Source organism: Squalius cephalus, assembly GCF_949319135.1.
Source record: "Squalius cephalus genome assembly, chromosome: 10".
NCBI classification, from domain to species: Eukaryota; Metazoa; Chordata; class Actinopteri; order Cypriniformes; family Leuciscidae; genus Squalius; species Squalius cephalus.
In genome coordinates this window covers 32,444,695-32,469,694 of record NC_137131.1, presented here as the reverse complement: position 1 = coordinate 32,469,694, position 25,000 = coordinate 32,444,695, and the positions used below count along the sequence as shown (strand labels likewise).

The following is a 25,000-nucleotide window of genomic DNA, read 5'->3' as shown; positions in this document are numbered from 1 at the left end:
GTGACATGTTAAACACTGTTGTGGACTCCTAATAACATATAAAAAAGTGCCAGCATGTGCTAAACATGCTAACAACATACTAGAAACATGCTAAAACATGCTATCAATCACTTAGATAAGTGCTAAATCATGATATTACTGCAATTAAATGGGAATTTGTTGTAACACAGGCATGGGATGTTCAATCTACCCCAAACTTAATATGTAACATGCAAGAAACATGCTAGCAACACTTAGCTAAGTTCTAAAGCATGCTATAAAAGCTCAAGGAAGTTGTTGTAACTTAAGCATAAAATGTCCAATCTACCCCAAACTTCACACATTTGATAAGAGTTATCTTTTGAACACATGTCCATGCTCATATTCAGTTATAGTCATAGCGCCGCCTGCTGGCAAAAGGAAGTGACGTTTAACACTGTTCTGGACTCCTAATAACATATAAAAAAATGCCAGTAGGTGCTAAATATCCTACCAACATACTAGAGACATGCTAAAACATACTAGCAAACACTTAGCTAAGTGCTAAAGCATGATATTACTGCAATTAAATATGAATTTGCTGTAACTCAGGAATGCAATGTCCAATCTACCCCAAAATTAATATGTAAAATGCTAGAAACATCATAAAACATGCTAGAAATGCTAAAGGAAGTTGTTGTAACTCAAGCATACAATGTCCAATCTGCCCCAAACTTCACATGTTTAATAAAAGTCCTGCACTGAACACATCTACATAGCAATATTCAGATATAGACATAGCCCCAACTACTGGCAACAGAAACTGACATGGTTAACACAGTTATGCAGTACTAACAACATAATTATTGTGTACTAAGCATGCTAGAAACACAATAAACATGCTAGCAACACTTAGCTGAGTCATGAAGCATGCTATTATCACCATTATACAAAACATTTTGTAACTGACTTTGACATACTCTTACTATATATACCTCCTTAAATGTACATTGCCCAACCATGCTCTGTCTTCCTAAAGCCACCGAGTGTTGATGGCACGGGTGCGAGGGCCCTTTCATCGCTGCTTGCAGCTTTAATTAGGGCCCGAGCACCGATGGTGTGAGGACCCTCTTGGAATTGCTCTGTTTATTAGGGCCCGAGCACCGATGGTGTGAGGACCCTCTTGGAATTGCTCTGTTTATTATTATTATTATTATTCTTCTCCGCATTGAATTGCATTTTTGAGGGCCTAAACATGCGCGAAAACTCACGAAACTTTGCACACGCGTCAGAACTGGCGAAAATTTACATCTGATATAGGTTTCAGAATTGGACGGGGCAAAATGGCTCGATAGCGCCACCTATAAAAGTTCAACGGAGTGCGCCTCCTGCAACGTTCCACGTACGTGCACGAAATTCGGTACATACGTGTAATGACCTAATACCTACAAAAAAGTCTCTTGGAGCATAGCCCTAAACACAACAGGAAGTCAGCCATTTTGAACTTCCTCTCAGATTTTTGTGCAGTTTTTGCCATTTTCAGGCCTCGTACTTTAACGAACTCCTCCTACAGTTTTAATCTGATCATCTTCAAATTTGGTGAGTGTAATCTTAAGGCCTTTGCGACGTTAAATTGCGAAGATCTTGAGTTTTCGTCGAAGGGCGGGTCCTCGGCGGCCTTACAAATTTCGATGTTTCGCCATGAAACAGGAAGTTGCTGTAACTCAGGCATGGAATGTCCAATCTCCCCCAAACTTCACACGTTTGATAAGAGTTCTGTCCTGAACACATGGCCATGCTCATATTCAGTTATAGTCATAGCGCCACCTGCTGGCAACAGGAAGTGACATGTTTAACACTGTTATGGACTCCTAATAACATATAAAAAAGTGCCAGCAAGTGCGAAACATGCTAACAACATACTAGAAGCATGCTAAAACATGCTAGCAAACTCTTAGCTAAGTGCTAAAGCATGCTATTATTGCAATTAAATAGGAATTTGCTGTAACTCAGGCATGGAATGTCCAATCTGCCCCAAACTTCACACTTTTGATAAGCGTTCTGTCCTGAACACATCTACATGATAATATTCAGTTATAGTAATAGCGCCACCTACTGGCAACAGGAAGTGTCATGTTTAACACGTTGATGCCATTCTAGCAACATGTTAAAAATGCCATTGAGGTCTAAACATGCTAGAAACATGTTAAAACATGCTAGCAATACTTAGCTAAGTGCTAAAGCATGCTAATTCAATGAAACAGGATGTTGTTGTTACTCAAGAAGGCAATGTCCAATATGCGCCAAACTTCACACTTTTAATAAACGTTCTGTCCTGAACACATGACCATGCTCATATTCAGTTACAGTCATAGTGCCACCTGCTGGCAACAGGAAGTGACATGTTAAACACTGTTGTGGACATATAAAAACATATAAAAAAAGTGCCAGCAAGTGCTAAACATGCTAACAACATACTAGAAACATGCTAAAACATGCTAGCAAACACTTAGCTAAGTGCTAAAGCATGCTATTGCTGCAATTAAATAGGAATTTGCTGTAACACAGGCATGGAATGTCCAATCTGCCCCAAACTTCACACGTTTGATAAGAGTCATGGCCTGAACACATCTACATGAGAATATTCAGTTATAGTAATAGCGCCACCTGCTGTCAACAGGAAGTGACATGTTTAACACTGTTGTGGTCTCCTAATAACATATATAAAAGAGCCAGCAAGTGCTAAACAGGTTAGCAACATACTAGAAACATGCTAGCAAACACTTAGCTAAGTGATAAAGCATGCTATTACTGCAATTAAATAGGAATTTGCTGTAACTCAGGCATGGAACGTCCAATCTGCCCCAAACTTCACATGTTTGATAAGAATCATGGCCTGAACGCATGCCTATGCTCAAATTCAGTTATAGTAATAGCGCCACCTACTGGCAACAGGAAGTGACATGTTTAACACGTTGATGCCGTTCTAGCAACATGTTAAAAATGCCATTGAGTTCTAAACATGCTAGAAACATATTAAAACATGCTAGCAATACTTAGCTAAGTGCTAAAGCATGCTAATTCAATGAAACAGGACTTTGTTGTTACTCAAGAAGGCAATGTACAATCTACCCCAAACGTCACACGTTTGATAAGAGTTATCTCTTGAACACATGTCCATGCTCATATTTAGTTATAGTCATAGCGCCACCTGCTGGCAACAGGAAGTGACGTTTAACACTGTTCTTGACTCCTAATAACATATAAAAAAATGCCAGTAGGTGCTAAACATCCTACCAACATACTAGAGACATGCTAAAACATAATAGCAAACACTTAGCTAAGTGCTAAAGAATGATATTACTGCAATTAAATATGAATTTGCTGTAACTCAGGCATGGAATGTCCAATCTGCCCCAAACTTCACACTTTTGATAAGCGTTCTGTCCTGAACACATGACCATGCTTATATTCAGTTACAGTCATAGCGCCACCTGCTGGCAACAGGAAGTGACATGTTTAACACTGTTGTGGACTCCTAATAACATATAAAAAAGTGCCAGCAAGTGTTAAACATGCTAACAACATACTAGAAACATGCTAAAACATGCTAGCAAACTCTTAGCCAAGTGCTAAAGCATGCTATTATTGCAATTAAATAGGAATTTGCTGTAACTCAGGCATGGAATGTCCAATCTGCCCCAAACTTCACACTTTTGATAAGAGTCATGGCCTGAACACATCTACATGAGAATGTTCAGTTATAGTAATAGCGCCACCAACTGGCAACAGGAAGTGACATGTTTAACACGTTGATGCCGTTCTAGCAACATGTTAAAACATGCTAACAATGCTTAGCTAAGTTCTAAAGAATGCTAATTCAATGAAACATGACTTTGTTGTTACTCAAGAAGGCAATGTCCAATTTGCACCAAACTTCACATGTTTGATAAGAGTTCTGTCCTGAACACACATCCATGCTCATATTCAGTTATAGTCATAACGCCACCTACTGGCAACAGAAACTGACATGGTTAACACAGTAATGCAGTACTAACCACATAATTATTGTGTACTAAGCATGCTAGAAACAGACTGAACATGCTAGCAACACTTAGCTGAGTCATGAAGCATGCTATTATCACCATTATACAAAACATTTTGTAACTGACTTTGACATACTCTTACTATATATACCTCCTTAAATGTACATTTCCCAACCATGCTCTGCCTTCCTAAAGCCACCGAGTGTTGATGGCACGGGTGCGAGGGCCCTTTCATCGCTGCTTGCAGCTTTAATTATTATTATTATTATTCTTCTCCGCATTGAATTGCATTTTTGAGGGCCTAAACATGCGCGAAAACTCACGAAACTTTGCACACGCGTCAGAACTGGCGAAAATTTACATCTGATATAGGTTTCAGAATTGGACGGGGCAAAATGGCTCGATAGCGCCACCTATAAAAGTTCAACGGAGTGCGCCTCCTGCAACGTTCCACGTACGTGCACGAAATTCGGTACATACGTGTAATGACCTAATACCTACAAAAAAGTCTCTTGGAGCATAGCCCTAAACACAACAGGAAGTCAGCCATTTTGAACTTCCTCTCAGATTTTTGTGCAGTTTTTGCCATTTTCAGGCCTCGTACTTTAACGAACTCCTCCTACAGTTTTAATCTGATCATCTTCAAATTTGGTGAGTGTAATCTTAAGGCCTTTGCGACGTTAAATTGCGAAGATCTTGAGTTTTCGTCGAAGGGCGGGTCCTCGGCGGCCTTACAAATTTCGATGTTTCGCCATGAAACAGGAAGTTGCTGTAACTCAGGCATGGAATGTCCAATCTCCCCCAAACTTCACACGTTTGATAAGAGTTCTGTCCTGAACACATGGCCATGCTCATATTCAGTTATAGTCATAGCGCCACCTGCTGGCAACAGGAAGTGACATGTTTAACACTGTTATGGACTCCTAATAACATATAAAAAAGTGCCAGCAAGTGCGAAACATGCTAACAACATACTAGAAGCATGCTAAAACATGCTAGCAAACTCTTAGCTAAGTGCTAAAGCATGCTATTATTGCAATTAAATAGGAATTTGCTGTAACTCAGGCATGGAATGTCCAATCTGCCCCAAACTTCACACTTTTGATAAGCGTTCTGTCCTGAACACATCTACATGATAATATTCAGTTATAGTAATAGCGCCACCTACTGGCAACAGGAAGTGTCATGTTTAACACGTTGATGCCATTCTAGCAACATGTTAAAAATGCCATTGAGGTCTAAACATGCTAGAAACATGTTAAAACATGCTAGCAATACTTAGCTAAGTGCTAAAGCATGCTAATTCAATGAAACAGGATGTTGTTGTTACTCAAGAAGGCAATGTCCAATATGCGCCAAACTTCACACTTTTAATAAACGTTCTGTCCTGAACACATGACCATGCTCATATTCAGTTACAGTCATAGTGCCACCTGCTGGCAACAGGAAGTGACATGTTAAACACTGTTGTGGACATATAAAAACATATAAAAAAAGTGCCAGCAAGTGCTAAACATGCTAACAACATACTAGAAACATGCTAAAACATGCTAGCAAACACTTAGCTAAGTGCTAAAGCATGCTATTGCTGCAATTAAATAGGAATTTGCTGTAACACAGGCATGGAATGTCCAATCTGCCCCAAACTTCACACGTTTGATAAGAGTCATGGCCTGAACACATCTACATGAGAATATTCAGTTATAGTAATAGCGCCACCTGCTGTCAACAGGAAGTGACATGTTTAACACTGTTGTGGTCTCCTAATAACATATATAAAAGAGCCAGCAAGTGCTAAACAGGTTAGCAACATACTAGAAACATGCTAGCAAACACTTAGCTAAGTGATAAAGCATGCTATTACTGCAATTAAATAGGAATTTGCTGTAACTCAGGCATGGAACGTCCAATCTGCCCCAAACTTCACATGTTTGATAAGAATCATGGCCTGAACGCATGCCTATGCTCAAATTCAGTTATAGTAATAGCGCCACCTACTGGCAACAGGAAGTGACATGTTTAACACGTTGATGCCGTTCTAGCAACATGTTAAAAATGCCATTGAGTTCTAAACATGCTAGAAACATATTAAAACATGCTAGCAATACTTAGCTAAGTGCTAAAGCATGCTAATTCAATGAAACAGGACTTTGTTGTTACTCAAGAAGGCAATGTACAATCTACCCCAAACGTCACACGTTTGATAAGAGTTATCTCTTGAACACATGTCCATGCTCATATTTAGTTATAGTCATAGCGCCACCTGCTGGCAACAGGAAGTGACGTTTAACACTGTTCTTGACTCCTAATAACATATAAAAAAATGCCAGTAGGTGCTAAACATCCTACCAACATACTAGAGACATGCTAAAACATAATAGCAAACACTTAGCTAAGTGCTAAAGAATGATATTACTGCAATTAAATATGAATTTGCTGTAACTCAGGCATGGAATGTCCAATCTGCCCCAAACTTCACACTTTTGATAAGCGTTCTGTCCTGAACACATGACCATGCTTATATTCAGTTACAGTCATAGCGCCACCTGCTGGCAACAGGAAGTGACATGTTTAACACTGTTGTGGACTCCTAATAACATATAAAAAAGTGCCAGCAAGTGTTAAACATGCTAACAACATACTAGAAACATGCTAAAACATGCTAGCAAACTCTTAGCCAAGTGCTAAAGCATGCTATTATTGCAATTAAATAGGAATTTGCTGTAACTCAGGCATGGAATGTCCAATCTGCCCCAAACTTCACACTTTTGATAAGAGTCATGGCCTGAACACATCTACATGAGAATGTTCAGTTATAGTAATAGCGCCACCAACTGGCAACAGGAAGTGACATGTTTAACACGTTGATGCCGTTCTAGCAACATGTTAAAACATGCTAACAATGCTTAGCTAAGTTCTAAAGAATGCTAATTCAATGAAACATGACTTTGTTGTTACTCAAGAAGGCAATGTCCAATTTGCACCAAACTTCACATGTTTGATAAGAGTTCTGTCCTGAACACACATCCATGCTCATATTCAGTTATAGTCATAACGCCACCTACTGGCAACAGAAACTGACATGGTTAACACAGTAATGCAGTACTAACCACATAATTATTGTGTACTAAGCATGCTAGAAACAGACTGAACATGCTAGCAACACTTAGCTGAGTCATGAAGCATGCTATTATCACCATTATACAAAACATTTTGTAACTGACTTTGACATACTCTTACTATATATACCTCCTTAAATGTACATTTCCCAACCATGCTCTGCCTTCCTAAAGCCACCGAGTGTTGATGGCACGGGTGCGAGGGCCCTTTCATCGCTGCTTGCAGCTTTAATTATTATTATTATTATTCTTCTCCGCATTGAATTGCATTTTTGAGGGCCTAAACATGCGCGAAAACTCACGAAACTTTGCACACGCGTCAGAACTGGCGAAAATTTACATCTGATATAGGTTTCAGAATTGGACGGGGCAAAATGGCTCGATAGCGCCACCTATAAAAGTTCAACGGAGTGCGCCTCCTGCAACGTTCCACGTACGTGCACGAAATTCGGTACATACGTGTAATGACCTAATACCTACAAAAAAGTCTCTTGGAGCATAGCCCTAAACACAACAGGAAGTCAGCCATTTTGAACTTCCTCTCAGATTTTTGTGCAGTTTTTGCCATTTTCAGGCCTCGTACTTTAACGAACTCCTCCTACAGTTTTAATCTGATCATCTTCAAATTTGGTGAGTGTAATCTTAAGGCCTTTGCGACGTTAAATTGCGAAGATCTTGAGTTTTCGTCGAAGGGCGGGTCCTCGGCGGCCTTACAAATTTCGATGTTTCGCCATGAAACAGGAAGTTGCTGTAACTCAGGCATGGAATGTCCAATCTCCCCCAAACTTCACACGTTTGATAAGAGTTCTGTCCTGAACACATGGCCATGCTCATATTCAGTTATAGTCATAGCGCCACCTGCTGGCAACAGGAAGTGACATGTTTAACACTGTTATGGACTCCTAATAACATATAAAAAAGTGCCAGCAAGTGCGAAACATGCTAACAACATACTAGAAGCATGCTAAAACATGCTAGCAAACTCTTAGCTAAGTGCTAAAGCATGCTATTATTGCAATTAAATAGGAATTTGCTGTAACTCAGGCATGGAATGTCCAATCTGCCCCAAACTTCACACTTTTGATAAGCGTTCTGTCCTGAACACATCTACATGATAATATTCAGTTATAGTAATAGCGCCACCTACTGGCAACAGGAAGTGTCATGTTTAACACGTTGATGCCATTCTAGCAACATGTTAAAAATGCCATTGAGGTCTAAACATGCTAGAAACATGTTAAAACATGCTAGCAATACTTAGCTAAGTGCTAAAGCATGCTAATTCAATGAAACAGGATGTTGTTGTTACTCAAGAAGGCAATGTCCAATATGCGCCAAACTTCACACTTTTAATAAACGTTCTGTCCTGAACACATGACCATGCTCATATTCAGTTACAGTCATAGTGCCACCTGCTGGCAACAGGAAGTGACATGTTAAACACTGTTGTGGACATATAAAAACATATAAAAAAAGTGCCAGCAAGTGCTAAACATGCTAACAACATACTAGAAACATGCTAAAACATGCTAGCAAACACTTAGCTAAGTGCTAAAGCATGCTATTGCTGCAATTAAATAGGAATTTGCTGTAACACAGGCATGGAATGTCCAATCTGCCCCAAACTTCACACGTTTGATAAGAGTCATGGCCTGAACACATCTACATGAGAATATTCAGTTATAGTAATAGCGCCACCTGCTGTCAACAGGAAGTGACATGTTTAACACTGTTGTGGTCTCCTAATAACATATATAAAAGAGCCAGCAAGTGCTAAACAGGTTAGCAACATACTAGAAACATGCTAGCAAACACTTAGCTAAGTGATAAAGCATGCTATTACTGCAATTAAATAGGAATTTGCTGTAACTCAGGCATGGAACGTCCAATCTGCCCCAAACTTCACATGTTTGATAAGAATCATGGCCTGAACGCATGCCTATGCTCAAATTCAGTTATAGTAATAGCGCCACCTACTGGCAACAGGAAGTGACATGTTTAACACGTTGATGCCGTTCTAGCAACATGTTAAAAATGCCATTGAGTTCTAAACATGCTAGAAACATATTAAAACATGCTAGCAATACTTAGCTAAGTGCTAAAGCATGCTAATTCAATGAAACAGGACTTTGTTGTTACTCAAGAAGGCAATGTACAATCTACCCCAAACGTCACACGTTTGATAAGAGTTATCTCTTGAACACATGTCCATGCTCATATTTAGTTATAGTCATAGCGCCACCTGCTGGCAACAGGAAGTGACGTTTAACACTGTTCTTGACTCCTAATAACATATAAAAAAATGCCAGTAGGTGCTAAACATCCTACCAACATACTAGAGACATGCTAAAACATAATAGCAAACACTTAGCTAAGTGCTAAAGAATGATATTACTGCAATTAAATATGAATTTGCTGTAACTCAGGCATGGAATGTCCAATCTGCCCCAAACTTCACACTTTTGATAAGCGTTCTGTCCTGAACACATGACCATGCTTATATTCAGTTACAGTCATAGCGCCACCTGCTGGCAACAGGAAGTGACATGTTTAACACTGTTGTGGACTCCTAATAACATATAAAAAAGTGCCAGCAAGTGTTAAACATGCTAACAACATACTAGAAACATGCTAAAACATGCTAGCAAACTCTTAGCCAAGTGCTAAAGCATGCTATTATTGCAATTAAATAGGAATTTGCTGTAACTCAGGCATGGAATGTCCAATCTGCCCCAAACTTCACACTTTTGATAAGAGTCATGGCCTGAACACATCTACATGAGAATGTTCAGTTATAGTAATAGCGCCACCAACTGGCAACAGGAAGTGACATGTTTAACACGTTGATGCCGTTCTAGCAACATGTTAAAACATGCTAACAATGCTTAGCTAAGTTCTAAAGAATGCTAATTCAATGAAACATGACTTTGTTGTTACTCAAGAAGGCAATGTCCAATTTGCACCAAACTTCACATGTTTGATAAGAGTTCTGTCCTGAACACACATCCATGCTCATATTCAGTTATAGTCATAACGCCACCTACTGGCAACAGAAACTGACATGGTTAACACAGTAATGCAGTACTAACCACATAATTATTGTGTACTAAGCATGCTAGAAACAGACTGAACATGCTAGCAACACTTAGCTGAGTCATGAAGCATGCTATTATCACCATTATACAAAACATTTTGTAACTGACTTTGACATACTCTTACTATATATACCTCCTTAAATGTACATTTCCCAACCATGCTCTGCCTTCCTAAAGCCACCGAGTGTTGATGGCACGGGTGCGAGGGCCCTTTCATCGCTGCTTGCAGCTTTAATTATTATTATTATTATTCTTCTCCGCATTTAATTGCATTTTTGAGGGCCTAAACATGCTCGAAAACTCACAAAACTTTGCACACGCATCAGAACTGGCGAAAATTTACATCTGATATAGGTTTCAGAATTGGACGGGGCAAAATGGCTCGATAGCGCCACCTATAAAATTTCAACGGAGTGCGCCTCCCGCAACGTTCCACGTACGTGCACGAAATTCGGTACATACATGTAATGACCTAATACCTACAAAAAAGTCTCTTGGAGCATAGCCCTAAACACAACAGGAAGTCAGCCATTTTGAACTTCCTCTCAGATTTTTGTGCAGTTTTTGCCATTTTCAGGCCTCGTACTTTAACGAACTCCTCCTACAGTTTTAATCTGATCATCTTCAAATTTGGTGAGTGTAATCTTAAGGCCTTTGCGACGTTAAATTGCGAAGATCTTGAGTTTTCGTCAAAGGGCGGGTCCTCGGCGGCCTGATAAATTTCGATGTTTCGCCATGAAACAGGAAGTTGTTGTAACTCAGGCATGGAATGTCCAATCTGCCCCAAACTTCACACGTTTGATAAGAGTTCTGTCCTGAACACATGACCATGCTCATATTCAGTTATAGTCATAGCGCCACCTGCTGGCAACAGGAAGTGACATGTTTAACACTGTTATGGACTCCTAATAACATATAAAAAAGTGCCAGCAAGTGCTAAACATGCTAACAACATACTAGAAGCATGCTAAAACATGCTAGCAAACTCTTAGCTAAGTGCTAAAGCATGCTATTATTGCAATTAAATAGGAATTTGCTGTAACTCAGGCATGGAATGTCCAATCTGCCCCAAACTTCACACTTTTGATAAGCGTTCTGTACTGAACACATCTACATGAGAATATTCAGTTATAGTAATAGCGCCACCTACTGGTAACAGGAAGTGTCATGTTTAACACGTTGATGCCATTCTAGCAACATGTTAAAAATGCCATTGACTTCTAAACATGCTAGAAACATGTTAAAACATGCTAGCAATACTTAGCTAAGTGCTAAAGCATGCTAATTCAATGAAACAGGATGTTGTTGTTACTCAAGAAGGCAATGTCCAATCTGCGCCAAACTTCACACTTTTAATAAACGTTCTATCCTGAACACATGACCATGCTCATATTCAGTTACAGTCATAGTGCCACCTGCTGGCAACAGGAAGTGACATGTTAAACACTGTTGTGGACATATAAAAACATATAAAAAAGTGCCAGCAAGTGCTAAACATGCTAACAACATACTAGAAACATGCTAAAACATGCTAGCAAACACTTAGCTAAGTGCTAAAGCATGCAAATGCTGCAATTAAATAGGAATTTGCTGTAACACAGGCATGGAATGTCCAATCTGCCCCAAATTTCACACGTTTGATAAGAGTCATGGCCTGAACACATCTACATGAGAATATTCAGTTATAGTAATAGCGCCACCTGCTGTCAACAGGAAGTGACATGTTTAACACTGTTGTGGTCTCCTAATAACATATAAAAAAGAGCCAGCAAGTGCTAAACAGGTTAGCAACATACTAGAAACATGCTAGCAAACACTTAGTTAAGTGCTAAAGCATGCTATTACTGCAATTAAATAGGAATTTGCTGTAACTCAGGCATGGAATGTCCAATCTGCCCTAAACTTCACACGTTTGATAAGAATCATGGCCTGAACACATGTCTATGCTCAAATTCAGTTATAGTAATAGCGCCACCTACTGGCAACAGGAAGTGACATGTTTAACACGTTGATGCCGTTCTAGCAACATGTTAAAAATGCCATTGAGTTCTAAACATGCTAGAAACATATTAAAACATGCTAGCAATACTTAGCTAAGTGCTAAAGCATGCTAATTCAATGAAACAGGACTTTGTTGTTACTCAAGAAGGCAATGTACAATCTACCCCAAACTTCACATGTTTGATAAGAGTTATCTCTTGAACACATGTCCATGCTCATATTTAGTTATAGTCATAGCGCCACCTGCTGGCAACAGGAAGTGACGTTTAACACTGTTCTTGACTCCTAATAACATATAAAAAAATGCCAGTAGATGCTAAACATCCTACCAACATACTAGAGACATAATAAAACATACTAGCAAACACTTAGCTAAGTGCTAAAGAATGATATTACTGCAATTAAATATGAATTTGCTGTAACTCAGGCATGGAATGTCCAATCTGCCCCAAACTTCACACTTTTGATAAGCGTTCTGTCCTGAACACATGACCATGCTTATATTCAGTTACAGTAATAGCGCCACCTGCTGGCAACAGGAAGTGACATGTTTAACACTGTTATGGACTCCTAATAACATATAAAAAAGTGCCAGCAAGTGTTAAACATGCTAACAACATACTAGAAACATGCTAAAACATGCTAGCAAACTCTTAGCTAAGTGCTAAAGCATGCTATTATTGCAATTAAATAGGAATTTGCTGTAACTCAGGCATGGAATGTCCAATCTGCCCCAAACTTCACACTTTTGATAAGAGTCATGGCCTGAACACATCTACATGAGAATGTTCAGTTATAGTAATAGCGCCACCTACTGGCAACAGGAAGTGACATGTTTAACACGTTGATGCCGTTCTAGCAACATGTTAAAAATGCCATTGAGTTCTAAACATGCTAGAAACATATTAAAACATGCTAGTAATGCTTAGCTAAGTGCTAAAGAATGCTAATTCAATGAAACATGACTTTGTTGTTACTCAAGAAGGCAATGTCCAATTTGCACCAAACTTCACAAGTTTGATAAGAGTTCTGTCCTGAACACACATCCATGCTCATATTCAGTTATAGTCATAACGCCACCTACTGGCAACAGAAACTGACATGGTTAACACAGTAATGCAGTACTAACCACATAATTATTGTGTACTAAGCATGCTAGAAACAGACTAAACATGCTAGCAACACTTAGCTGAGTCATGAAGCATGCTATTATCACCATTATACAAAACATTTTGTAACTGACTTTGACATACTCTTACTATATATACCTCCTTAAATGTACATTTCCCAACCATGCTCTGTCTTCCTAAAGCCACCGAGTGTTGATGGCACGGGTGCGAGGGCCCTTTCATCGCTGCTTGCAGCTTTAATTATTATTATTATTTTTTTCTATTTCTCGGGCACTTTTGGGGCCCTTAACATGCTCAAAAACTCTTGAAATTTTGCACACACGTCAGAACCTGCGGCCATCAGGGCCGGACTGAAGCTGGTACCCGGGCGTGGAACGGGGGCTCGACAGCGCCCCCTGGAATGGTGTCTGAAAAATTGGTCCATAAATCAAACACGCTTGCATGTAATAATATGAATCTCAGTACACATATAGATCTCATCGGGCCGAACAACTTTCGTGCTCTAAGTTTTACACCAGCCCAACAGGAAGTCGGTTATTATACGTTGTATGGAAAATGCATACAATGGAATGTGAAATACTCCTCCTAGGGAATTCATCCGATCGCCACCAAACTAGGTGTGAATGAAGTCAAGACATTGAGGATGCTAAATTGCGAACGGATTTTTGATATCTCGAACGGTTTGGCCGTGGCGATGAAACGAATTTATGCCGAATAATGGGACACAGGAAGTGTGTTATAACTTCTGCATACATTAACTGATCTTGATGAAACTTCAGCAGTGTGTTCGTTGTAAGAGGCCGAACACAAGGATGTGACTATTGTGAGTCAAAGTTATAGCGCCACCAACTGGCAGCAGGAAGTGTGTCACTTTCAAAATGCTTTGAAATCACACTCTTATTTTTACCCGATTTGCTTCAAACTTTATGTGTATAATGTAGACACACGGCAGATGTAGACCTGTGAAAGGATTATTGATATCTTAGATACTGTTGCCATGGCAACGCATCAAACTTTATTATTCTTTTTTGATGCTTTTGAGACTCTTAACATACTTGAAATTGCATGAAACTCGACAGACACATCACACTTATTAGCCAGTAGACATGTGCAAAGTTTCAAAAACGGGCGTGGTGGAATGGCTCAGTAGCGCCACCTTTAGTCAAAAATGGGGGCTTAGTTTTTCCTAGAATCACAAAAATCGGTATATTGTTCTCATCGAGCCGGACAACTTTCTAATTTACACTTAATAGCTCAAAGCAACAGAAAGTCAGATATTTTGGTTTGAATGTGATTTTTTTTGGAGAATTTTCTCTCTCTCTCTGTCTCTGAGTGTGTGAGGGGTGGGGGTGATTTGTCAGTTGAGTGAGATTTTACTTTTTCATTTGTTTTTCAAGGTTTCTGTGGCTTTTGGGTCCCTAAACGTGCTCGAAAACTCTTGAAACTTTGCACACAGGTCAGAACCCGCGGCCATCAGGGCGGGGCTGAATCTGGTACCCGGGCGTGGCAGAGGGGCTCGACAGCGCCCCCTTGAACGGGGTTCTAAAACTTGGTCCATATATCAAACACGCTTGCATGAATTAATTTGAAACTCGGTACACATATAGATCTCATCGGGCCGAACAACTTTCGTGCTCTAAGTTTTACACCAGCCCAACAGGAAGTCGGCTATTATGGGTTGTTTGGAAAACACTTGCTGTGGAATGTGAAATACTCCTCCTAGAAAATTCACCGTGTCCCCTCCAAACTCGGTGTGCATGTAGTCAAGACTTTGAGGATGCTAAATTGCGGACGGATTTTTGATATCTCGAACGGTTTGGCCGTGGCGAGGAATCGAATTTATGGCGAGAAAAGAGAAACACGAAGTGGAATAACTTCTGCATACATTAACTGATCTTGATGAAACTTCAGCAGTGTATTCGTGGTAAGAGGCCGATCAGATGTATGTAGCTATTGTGATTCAAAGTTATAGCGCCACTAACTGGCAGCAGGAAGTGTGTCACTTTCAACATGCTTTTGACAAAAGTGGGGGGGTTAGTTTTAACTACAGTAAAAAAAACTCAGTTCATATATTGATCTCATCGACCCGGACAACTTTCTAATTTAAAGTCATTAGCTCTGACCATCAGGAAGTCAGATATTTTGGTCTGAATGTGGATTTTTTTGCAAAATCAGCCTCTGAATTTTTAGCCACCTTTATCTAAGTGGTTTATTTTATTCCCACCAAACTTTTTCAACATGATAAAAATATATTAATGATGCTAAATTGTGAACGGATAATAAATATCTCAAACGGTTTTGCTATGGCGAGGGATTAAAGTATTGTCTAAAAAGGAAACACTAAAAGGTTCATATATTCTAAAAATTTTATTATAAACCATTTATTACTATATAAAAGTATACAAATATCAGAACTTAACTCATTTTATTCTTTTTTTTCAATTTAAGAATGAAGTTTAAGTTTAAAAACTGCCAGAATGGTTGTTTAGTCTAAACAGTAAATAAATAAAGTCAAACATAGTGCTATACTGCCCTCTTGTGTTCAAAATCAGGTAGGCCTATTATATCTATATAAAAATATACTAGGTATGTGACGGTAAGAATATTTTACCACCGGTTAACTGACGTGTGACACCGCTGGGGGCTTTTTAATCGCTAACTTAAAAACGAAAGTAAAATATGTTCGTCCGCACGGACATTGATAATGGTGCGGAGCAGAGCGAGCATTTTCAATAAATTCCTATGGAAGGAGGAATGACCTAAAAAACGTTGACTCTGTTCTGCTCGTTCCTCGCTGAGGACGCGCACCATTATGAATGCCTGTGCAGCCGTGAGCATTTTAGTTTCATTTTCAGGGCGGATTGCTTGAATGTATTTAAAAAAAGCACAATGTTGTGTTTTATTGCTACTGTACAAAAATATAAGTTAACACTTTGCAGTTTGAATGATGTTCTGAACAAAATGACAGAGTATGTTTTTATGTGTCCACTGTTCAATCGCGCCCTCGTTTTAGTGATTCCCAAGTTATTTTTTCATTTAAGTTTTTTCATTGTTCTAATCAGGTCAGGCAAGTAAAATTATCTGTGTCTTATCCCTTACATTTTTATATAATATATATACACTACTGTTCAAAAATTTGGGGTCAGTAAGATTTTTAAGCGAGGTTTCTTCTGCTCACCAAGGCTGCATTTATTTGATTAAAAATACAAACAAAAACAGTAATATTGTAAAATAGTATTCCATTTTAAAACAGCTGCTTTCTATTTTAATATATTTTAAACTGTTATTTATTCCTGTGATCAAAGCTGAGTTTTCAGCATCATTACTCCAGTCGTCACTGTCACATGATCCTTCAGAAATTATTCTGATATGATGATTGATGCTCAAGAAACATTTATTATTATTTTAAATGTCGAAAACAGTTGTGTACAGTATTTGATGAATAGAAAGTTCAAAAGAACAGCATTTATCTGAAATCTAAAGCTTTTGTAACATTAAACACTACCGTTCAGAAGTTTGGGGTCAGTAATAATTTTAATTTTATTTTTGGGGGAAAGAAATAAAATAAATCAATACTTTTATTCATCGAGAATGAGTTAAACTGATCAAAAGTTACAGTACAGACATTTATAATGTTAAAAAAAATTATATTTGAAATAAATGCTGTTCTTTTGAACTTTACATTCATCAACGCATTTTGAAAAAAAATCTGTACACAACTGTTTTCAACATTGAAAATAATAATTAATATTTATTGACCATCAATCATCATATTAGAATGATTTCTGAAGGATCATGTGACACTGAAGACGGGAGTAATGATGCTGAAAACTCAGCTTTGATCACATAAATTAATTACAGTGTAAAATATTTTAAAATAGAAAACAGCTGTTTTAAATTGGAATAATATTTCACAATATTACTGTTTTTGTTTGTATTTTTAATCAAATAAATGCAGCCTTGGTGAGCAGAAGAGACTTCTCCTAAAAACATTAAAAATCTTCCTGACCCCAAACTTTTGAACAGTATATATATATATATATATATATATATATATATATATATATATATATATATATATATGTTTGTATATATATATATATATATATATATATATATATATATATATATATATATATATATATATATATATACACAAATATATAAATACATATATATATATATATACACACATATTTTGGTTATATATCAGCTATATATAAATATAGCTGCGAGCAGCGATGGAGGGCCAAAGCCGGCGGTACCGCAACCCCGGTGCCTTTAGTTACCTAAAGGCACCGGGGTTGCGGTGCCACCGGCTTGGGCCCGTAATCGCTGCTCGCAGCTATATTTAGGGCCCAAGCCCTGAAAGGGCGAAGGCCCTATTGTTTCCGGTAGGATTATTAGGGCCCAAGCCCTGAAAGGGCGAAGGCCCTATTGTTTTCGTTAGGATTATTAGGGCCCAAGCCCTGAAAGGGCGAAGGCCCTATTGTTTTCGGTAGGATTATTTATTATTATTATTATTATTATTATTATTATTATTATTATTATTATTATTATTATTATTATTATTATTTTTCTGTCAACCTTTCGGGCACTTTTGAGACCCTTAAAGGGGGGGTGAAATGCTCATTTTCACTCAATCTCCTGTTAATCTTGAGTACCTATAGAGTAGTATTGCATCCTTCATATCTCCAAAACGTCTTTAGTTTTATTATATTTAGAGGTGAAAGATTGGCTGTACCGAGTCTTTCCGGAAAAAACCGAGCGGCTGGGGGCGGGCCGTGTGGGCGGTGTGCTATAGCTGTGCTAACTGATCTAACAACAACACAGAGAGACATTTGAAGTAGTTTACTCACCGTGACTGCTCGATCCTTAAGCATTAGACGATCTGCAAATAAGTCGATCTGGGCTTTGTTTATAAAACAATCATCGTCGAAATGCAGGGAACAAAGAGTCGTGCACAACCTCCGTTGATGCTTCGAAAAAACAAACTCCATCCACTATTCCCTTAACGCTGGGTTCTTTGGGAATCTGTGCAGGGTTGTCTTGCCCTGCCAACCAAAAACCCACTTCTTTGGTGACATTGACTTCCCTAAAAGCCGAGCATAGCGCTTTGAGGTAACGTACTGCTTTCGCTCTCTTCTCTCTCTGGTCTGCGAGTGCGCGCGCGGCCGCGGAGAAGTGCCCTTAGGACCCATATAAGGAAATTCCGCTCTATCTTACGTAAGACAGAGCCATACTCGAAAAAAACTTTCCGAAACTTGTGACAAACCGGAAGGAGTATTTTTGGATCAAAAATACTCCTTCAAACGTACAACTTAGTTTTTGAAACTTTGTCCATGTTTAGCATGGGAATCCAACTCTTTAACAGTGTAAAAAACTCAGTATGCATGAAACAGCAATTCACCCCCCCTTTAACGTGCTCGAAAACTCTTGAAACTTTGCACACGGGTCAGAACCCGTGGCCATCAGGGCTGGGCTGAAGCTGGTACCCGGGCGTGGCAGGGTGGCTCGACAGCGCCCCCTTGAACGGGGTCCGAAAACTTGGTCCATAAATCAGACACGCTTGCATGTAATAATATGAAACTCGGTACACATATAGATCTCATCGGGCCGAACAACTTTCGTACTTTTACTTTTTACTCCAGCCCAACAGGAAGTCGGCTATTATGGGTTGTTTTGAAACGCATGCTGTGGAATTTAATGTACTCCTCCTAGAGAATTCATCCAATCGCCTCCAAACTCGGTCAGCATGAAGTCAAGACATTGAGGATGCTAAATTGCGGACGGATTTTTGATATCTCGAACGGTTTGGCCGTGGCAAGGAAACAAATTTATGGCGAATAAGGGACACAGGAAGTGTGTTATAACTTCAGCATACATTATCTGATCTTGATGAAACTTCAGCAGTGTGTTCGTTTTCAGAGGCCGAACACAAGGATGTGATTATTGTGAGTCAAAGTTATAGCGCCACCAACTGGCAGCAGGAAGTGTGTCACTTTCAAAATGCTTTGAAATCACTCTCTTATTTTTACCTGATTTGCTTCAAACTTTATGTGTATGATGTAGACACACGGCAGATGTAGACCTGTGAAAGGATTATTGATATCTTAGATACTGTTGCCATGGCAACGCATCAAACTTTAATATTCTTTTTTGATGCTTTTGAGACTCTTAACATACTTGAAATTGCATGAAACTCGACAGACACATCACACTTATTATCCAGTAGACATGGGCAAAGTTTCAGAAACGGGCGTGGTGAGGGGCTCAGTAGCGCCACCTTTAGTCAAAAATGGGGGCTTAGTTTTACCTAGAATCACAAAACTTGGTATGTATATTGTTCTTATCGAGCCGGACAACTTTCTAATTTACACTTATTAGCTCAAAGCAACAGAAAATCAGATATTTTGGTTTGAATGTGATTTGTTGGAGAAATTTCTCTCTCTCTCTGTCTCTGAGTGTGTGAGGGGTGGGGGTGATTTGTCAGTTGAGTGAGATTTAGTTTTTCATTTGTTTTTCAAGGTTTCTGGGGCTTTTGGGTCCCTAAACGTGCTCGAAAACTCTTGAAACTTTGCACACAGGTCAGAACCCGCGGCCATCAGGGCGGGGCTGAATCTGGTAGCCGGGCGTGGCAGGGGGGCTCAACAGCGCCCCCTTGAACGGGGTTCTAAAACTTGGTCCATATATCAAACATGCTTGCATGAATTAATTTGAAACTCGGTACACATATAGATCTCATCGGGCCGAACAACTTTCGTGCTCTAAGTTTTACACCAGCCCAACAGGAAGTCGGCTATTTAGGGTTGTTTGGAAACGCTTGCTGTGGAATTTAATGTACTCCTCCTAGGAAATACATCGATTCGCCTCCAAACTCGGTCAGCGTGAAGTCAAGACATTGATGATGCTAAATTGCGGACGGATTTTTGATATCTCGAACGGTTTGGCTGTGGCGAGGAAACGAATTAATGGCGAGAAAAGAGAAAAACGAAGTGTTATAACTAATGCATACATTAACTGATCTTGATGAAACTTCAGCAGTTTGTTCATGGTAAGAGGCCGATCAGATGGATGTAACTATTGTGTGTCAAAGTTATAGCGCCACCAACTGGCAGCAGGAAATGTGTCACTTTCAAAATGCTTTTGACAAAAGTTGGGGGGGTTGTTTTACCTACAGTAGCACAACTCAGTACGTATGTTGATCTCATCGACCCGGACAACTTTCTAATTTAAAGTCATTAGCTCCGACCATCAGGAAGTCAGATATTTTGGTTTGAATGTGGATTTTTTGCAAAATCAGCCTCCAAAAGGCACTAAAAGCCTCAAATCTTCTAAAAATGTAATTTTATACCATTTATTTCTATATAAAAGTATACAAATATCACAACTAAACCCATTTTATTCTGTTTTTAAAAAGAATTTTATTCTAATTTTATTCTAAATTTTAAAACAGTAAAGTAAAAAAAAAAATTCAAGTCATACATAGGGCTATACTGCCCTCTTGTGTCCAAAAGGACATCAAAATAATATATAAAACTTTTTACCAGCTAGGCCAATAATGTATTTAAATATACATTTATTAGGTATGTGTCTGAGGATATTTTCCCACCGGTTAATCGACGTGTGTGACACGAGCGGGTGCTTTTGTATCGCTAATATAAAAGTGAAAGAAAAATACGGACGTCCGCACGGACATTTATAATGGTGCACACACAAATCACACACACGTTGGAAAGAATTATGCTTTTAAACAACACTAAACCGCCATTAGATGTCGCCAAGTGACCGTCTTAATGAGCGAGTCATTGATTCATTCGTTCAAATGATTCGTAATCCATAACATACAGATCCATAAACATGGAGCCATAAACATCCAATCCATAAACATAAACAGATGTTTATGGATTGATCATTCAATCTTTGAGTCAACCAATTCGTTCAAAATGCTGAATCATTCAGTTATGAGAAAACACGTTCCTGTGAGATGCGTTCTTCTGTGATCTTTGTTTAACTATTTCCGCTGCTGAAACAGAACAAAAACAGTCAATATTGCATCTAAAATGTAAATGACTTCATTTTAACTGTTAATAACCTGTTGTATGAAATCAATATCACAGTTTCAATAGTGATTGTATTCAGGAAAAGTTAGGTACGGAGAGCGAGCGATTTCAACGAAATCAGAACTAAACCCATTTTATTCTTTTATTATTATTATTATTATTATTATTCAATTTAATAATTATGTTTGAGTTTAAAAAAAAGCCAGAATGTTGTAGTCCAAAAAATAAATAAATCATGCCATGGATTGCTTGAAATTAATTTTTTTTATTATATTTATTTTTTCGTTTTGGCTTTGTTTATAGTTTATTTTTAATTTTTTATTCTTGTTCCGTTCTGAATATCATTACATTTAAAGGATTTGTTGTGGAATATTTTGAGTGTATCATAAAATCAGAATAATTCTCTCGATTTAGTGATCCCCTACTTATTATTAGGGCCCAAGCCCTGAAAGGGCGAAGGCCCTATTGTTTTCGGTAGGATTATTTGTTATTATTATTATTATTATTTTTTTCTACTTCTCGGGCACTTTTGAGACCCTTAACATGCTCGAAAACTCTTGAAACTTTGCACACAGGTCAGAACCCGCGGCCATCAGGGCCGGGCTGAAGCTGGTACCTGGGAGTGGCAGGGAGGCTCGACAGCGCCCCCTGGAACGGGGTCCGAAAACTTGGTCCATAAATCAAACACGCTTGCATGTAATAATATGAAACTCGGTACACATATAGATCTTATCGGGCCGAACAACTTTCGTGCTCTAAGTTTTACGTCAGCCCAACAGGAAGTCGACTATTATGGGTTGTTTGAAAAACGTATGCTCTGGAATTTGAAATACTCCTCCTAGAATATTTGTCCAATCACAACCAAACTCGGTGTGCATGAAGTCAAGACATTGAGGATGAAAAATTGCCAGGGGATTTTTGATATCTCAAACGGTTTGGCCGTGGCGAGGACACAAATTCATGGCGAATAATGGAAACAGGAAGTGTATTATAACTTCTGCATACATTAACTGATCTTGATTAAACTTCAGCAGTGTGTTCGTTGTAAGAGGCCGATCACATGGATGTGACTATTGTGAGTCAAAGTTATAGCGCCACCAACTGGCAGCAGGAAGTGTGTCCCTTTCAAAATGCTTTAAAATCACCCTCTTATTTTTACCCGATTTGCTTCAACCTTTATGTGTATAATGTAAACACACGGCAGATGTAGACCTGTGAAAGGATTGTTGATATCTTTAATAATGTTGCCATGGCAACGCTTCAAACTTTAATATTCTTTTTTGATGCTTTTGAGACTCTTAACATACTTGAAATTGGATGAAACTCGACAGACACATCACATTTATTAGCCCGTAGACATGTGCAAAGTTTCAGAAACGGGCGTGGTGAGGGGCTCACTAGCGCCACCTTTAATCATAAGTGGGGGGGTTAGTTTTATCAACAGCAAAAAAACTTGGTATGTGTATTGTTCTCATCAAGACGGACAACTTTCTAATTTACATGAACCATCTCCGACCAACAGGAAGAGAGATATTTTGGTTTGAATGTGGATTTTCTGAATAATTTTCTCTCCCTCTCTCTGTGTCTCTGTGTGTGTGAGGGGAGGGGGGGATTTGACTATTGCTTTTATATTGTTAATCAAGGTTTCAGGGGCTTTTGGGGTCCTTAACGTGCTCGAAAACTCTTGAAACTTTGCACACAAGTCAGAACCCCCTGCCATCAGGGACGGGCTGAAGCTGGTACCCGGGCGTGGCAGGGGGGCTCAACAGCGCCCCCTTGAACGGGGTCCCAAAACTTGGTCCATAGATCAAACACGCTTGCATGAATTAATATGAAACTCGGTACACATATAGATCTCATCGGGCCGAACAACTTTCCCCCGGGCAAGTTTTACGCCAGCCCAACAGGAAGTCGGCTATTATGGGTTGTTTGGAAAACGCTTGCTGTGGAATGCGAAGTACTCCTCCTAGAGAATTCATCCAATCCCCACCAAACTCGGTGTGCATGAAGTCAAGACATTGAGGATGCTAAATTGCGGACGGATTTTTGATATCTCGAACGGTTTGGCCGTGGCGAGGAAACGAATTTATGGCGAGAAAAGAGAAACACGAAGTGATATAACTTCTGCATACATTAACTGATCTTGATGAAACTTCACCAGTGTGTTCGTGGTAAGAGGCCGATCAGATGGATGTAACTATTGTGAGTCAAAGTTATAGCGCCACCAACTGGCAGCAGGAAGTGTGTCACTTTCAACATGCTTTTGACAAAAGTGGGGGGGTTAGTTTTACCAACAGTTACAAAAGTCAGTATATATATTGGTCTCATCGAGCCAGACAACTTTCTAATTTACAGTCATTAGCTCCGAGCCAAAGGAAGTCAGATATTTTGGTTTGAATGTGGATTTTTGGGATATTTCAGACTCTGAGTTTTTAGCTACGCTTCCTAAATGGTTTATTTTATTCACACCAAACTTTTTCAAAATGATGAAAATACATTAAATATGCTAAATTTTGAACGGATAACACTAAAAGCCTAATTTCTTCTAAAAATGTAATTAAACACCATTTATTTCTATATAAAAGTATACAAATATCACAACTAAACCCATTTAATTCTTTTTTTCTTTTTTCAATTTAAGAATTATTTATAAGTTTAAAAATAGTAATTGTACTATTTAGTCCCATAAAAGTCAAGTCATACATAGGGCTATACTGCCCTCTTGTGTTCAAAATCAGATAGGCCTATTGTATCTATATAAAAATATACTAGGTATGTGACGGTGAGAATATTTTACCACCGGTTAATCGACGTGTGACACCACTGGGGGCTTTTGAATCGCCAACTTAAAAACGAAAGTAAAATATGTTCGTCCACACTGACACTGATAGTGGTTGAGCGAGCGTTTCAAATGAATTCCTATGGAAGTAGGAATTAACTGAAAAACGTTCACTCTGTTCTGCTCGTTCCTCGCCGTGGACGTGCACCGTTATGAATGCCCGTGCAGCCGTGAGCATTTTAGTTTAATTTTAAAATTAGCGCCTTTCGGGGGGTGGATTTCTTGAAATTATTTTACAAAAGCAAAATGTTGTGTTTTATTGCGACTGTACACAAATATAAGTTAACACTTTGCAGTTTGAATGTCGTCCTGTATAATGACGGAGTATGTTTTTATGTGTCCACTGTTCAATCATGCCCACGCCACACACGGTTTACTATCTTTGTAGGGACTCTCCATATACTTAATGGTTTTATACTGTACAAACTGTATATTCTATCTCCTTACACTAACCCTACCCTTAAACCTACCTATCACAGAAAACTTTCTGCATTTTTACATTTCCAAAAAAACTCATTCTGTATGATTTATAAGCTTGTTTACCCATGGGGACCTCTATTTAGCTTCCCACTGTGACACGAGTTCCCATGAGTCTGTAAGCATTCAGGTTGAAGTCCCCACCGGGATAGAAAAACATGAACACACATACACACACACACACACACACATTCCAGCATTGCAATCTTGACATCGCAGCCTGTTCATTATAGCCTTAATAAAATATAATAATAAAATAGTCAACCTAACAT

General features: G+C 38.8%; 1 protein-coding gene across 2 annotated transcripts in view; it reads left to right on the top strand.

Moving 5' to 3' along the window:
* The window catches only part of stk11ip (serine/threonine kinase 11 interacting protein), an 88,298-nt gene that overhangs the window by 48,208 nt on the left and 15,090 nt on the right, over positions 1 to 25,000 (top strand). The window lies entirely within an intron of this gene.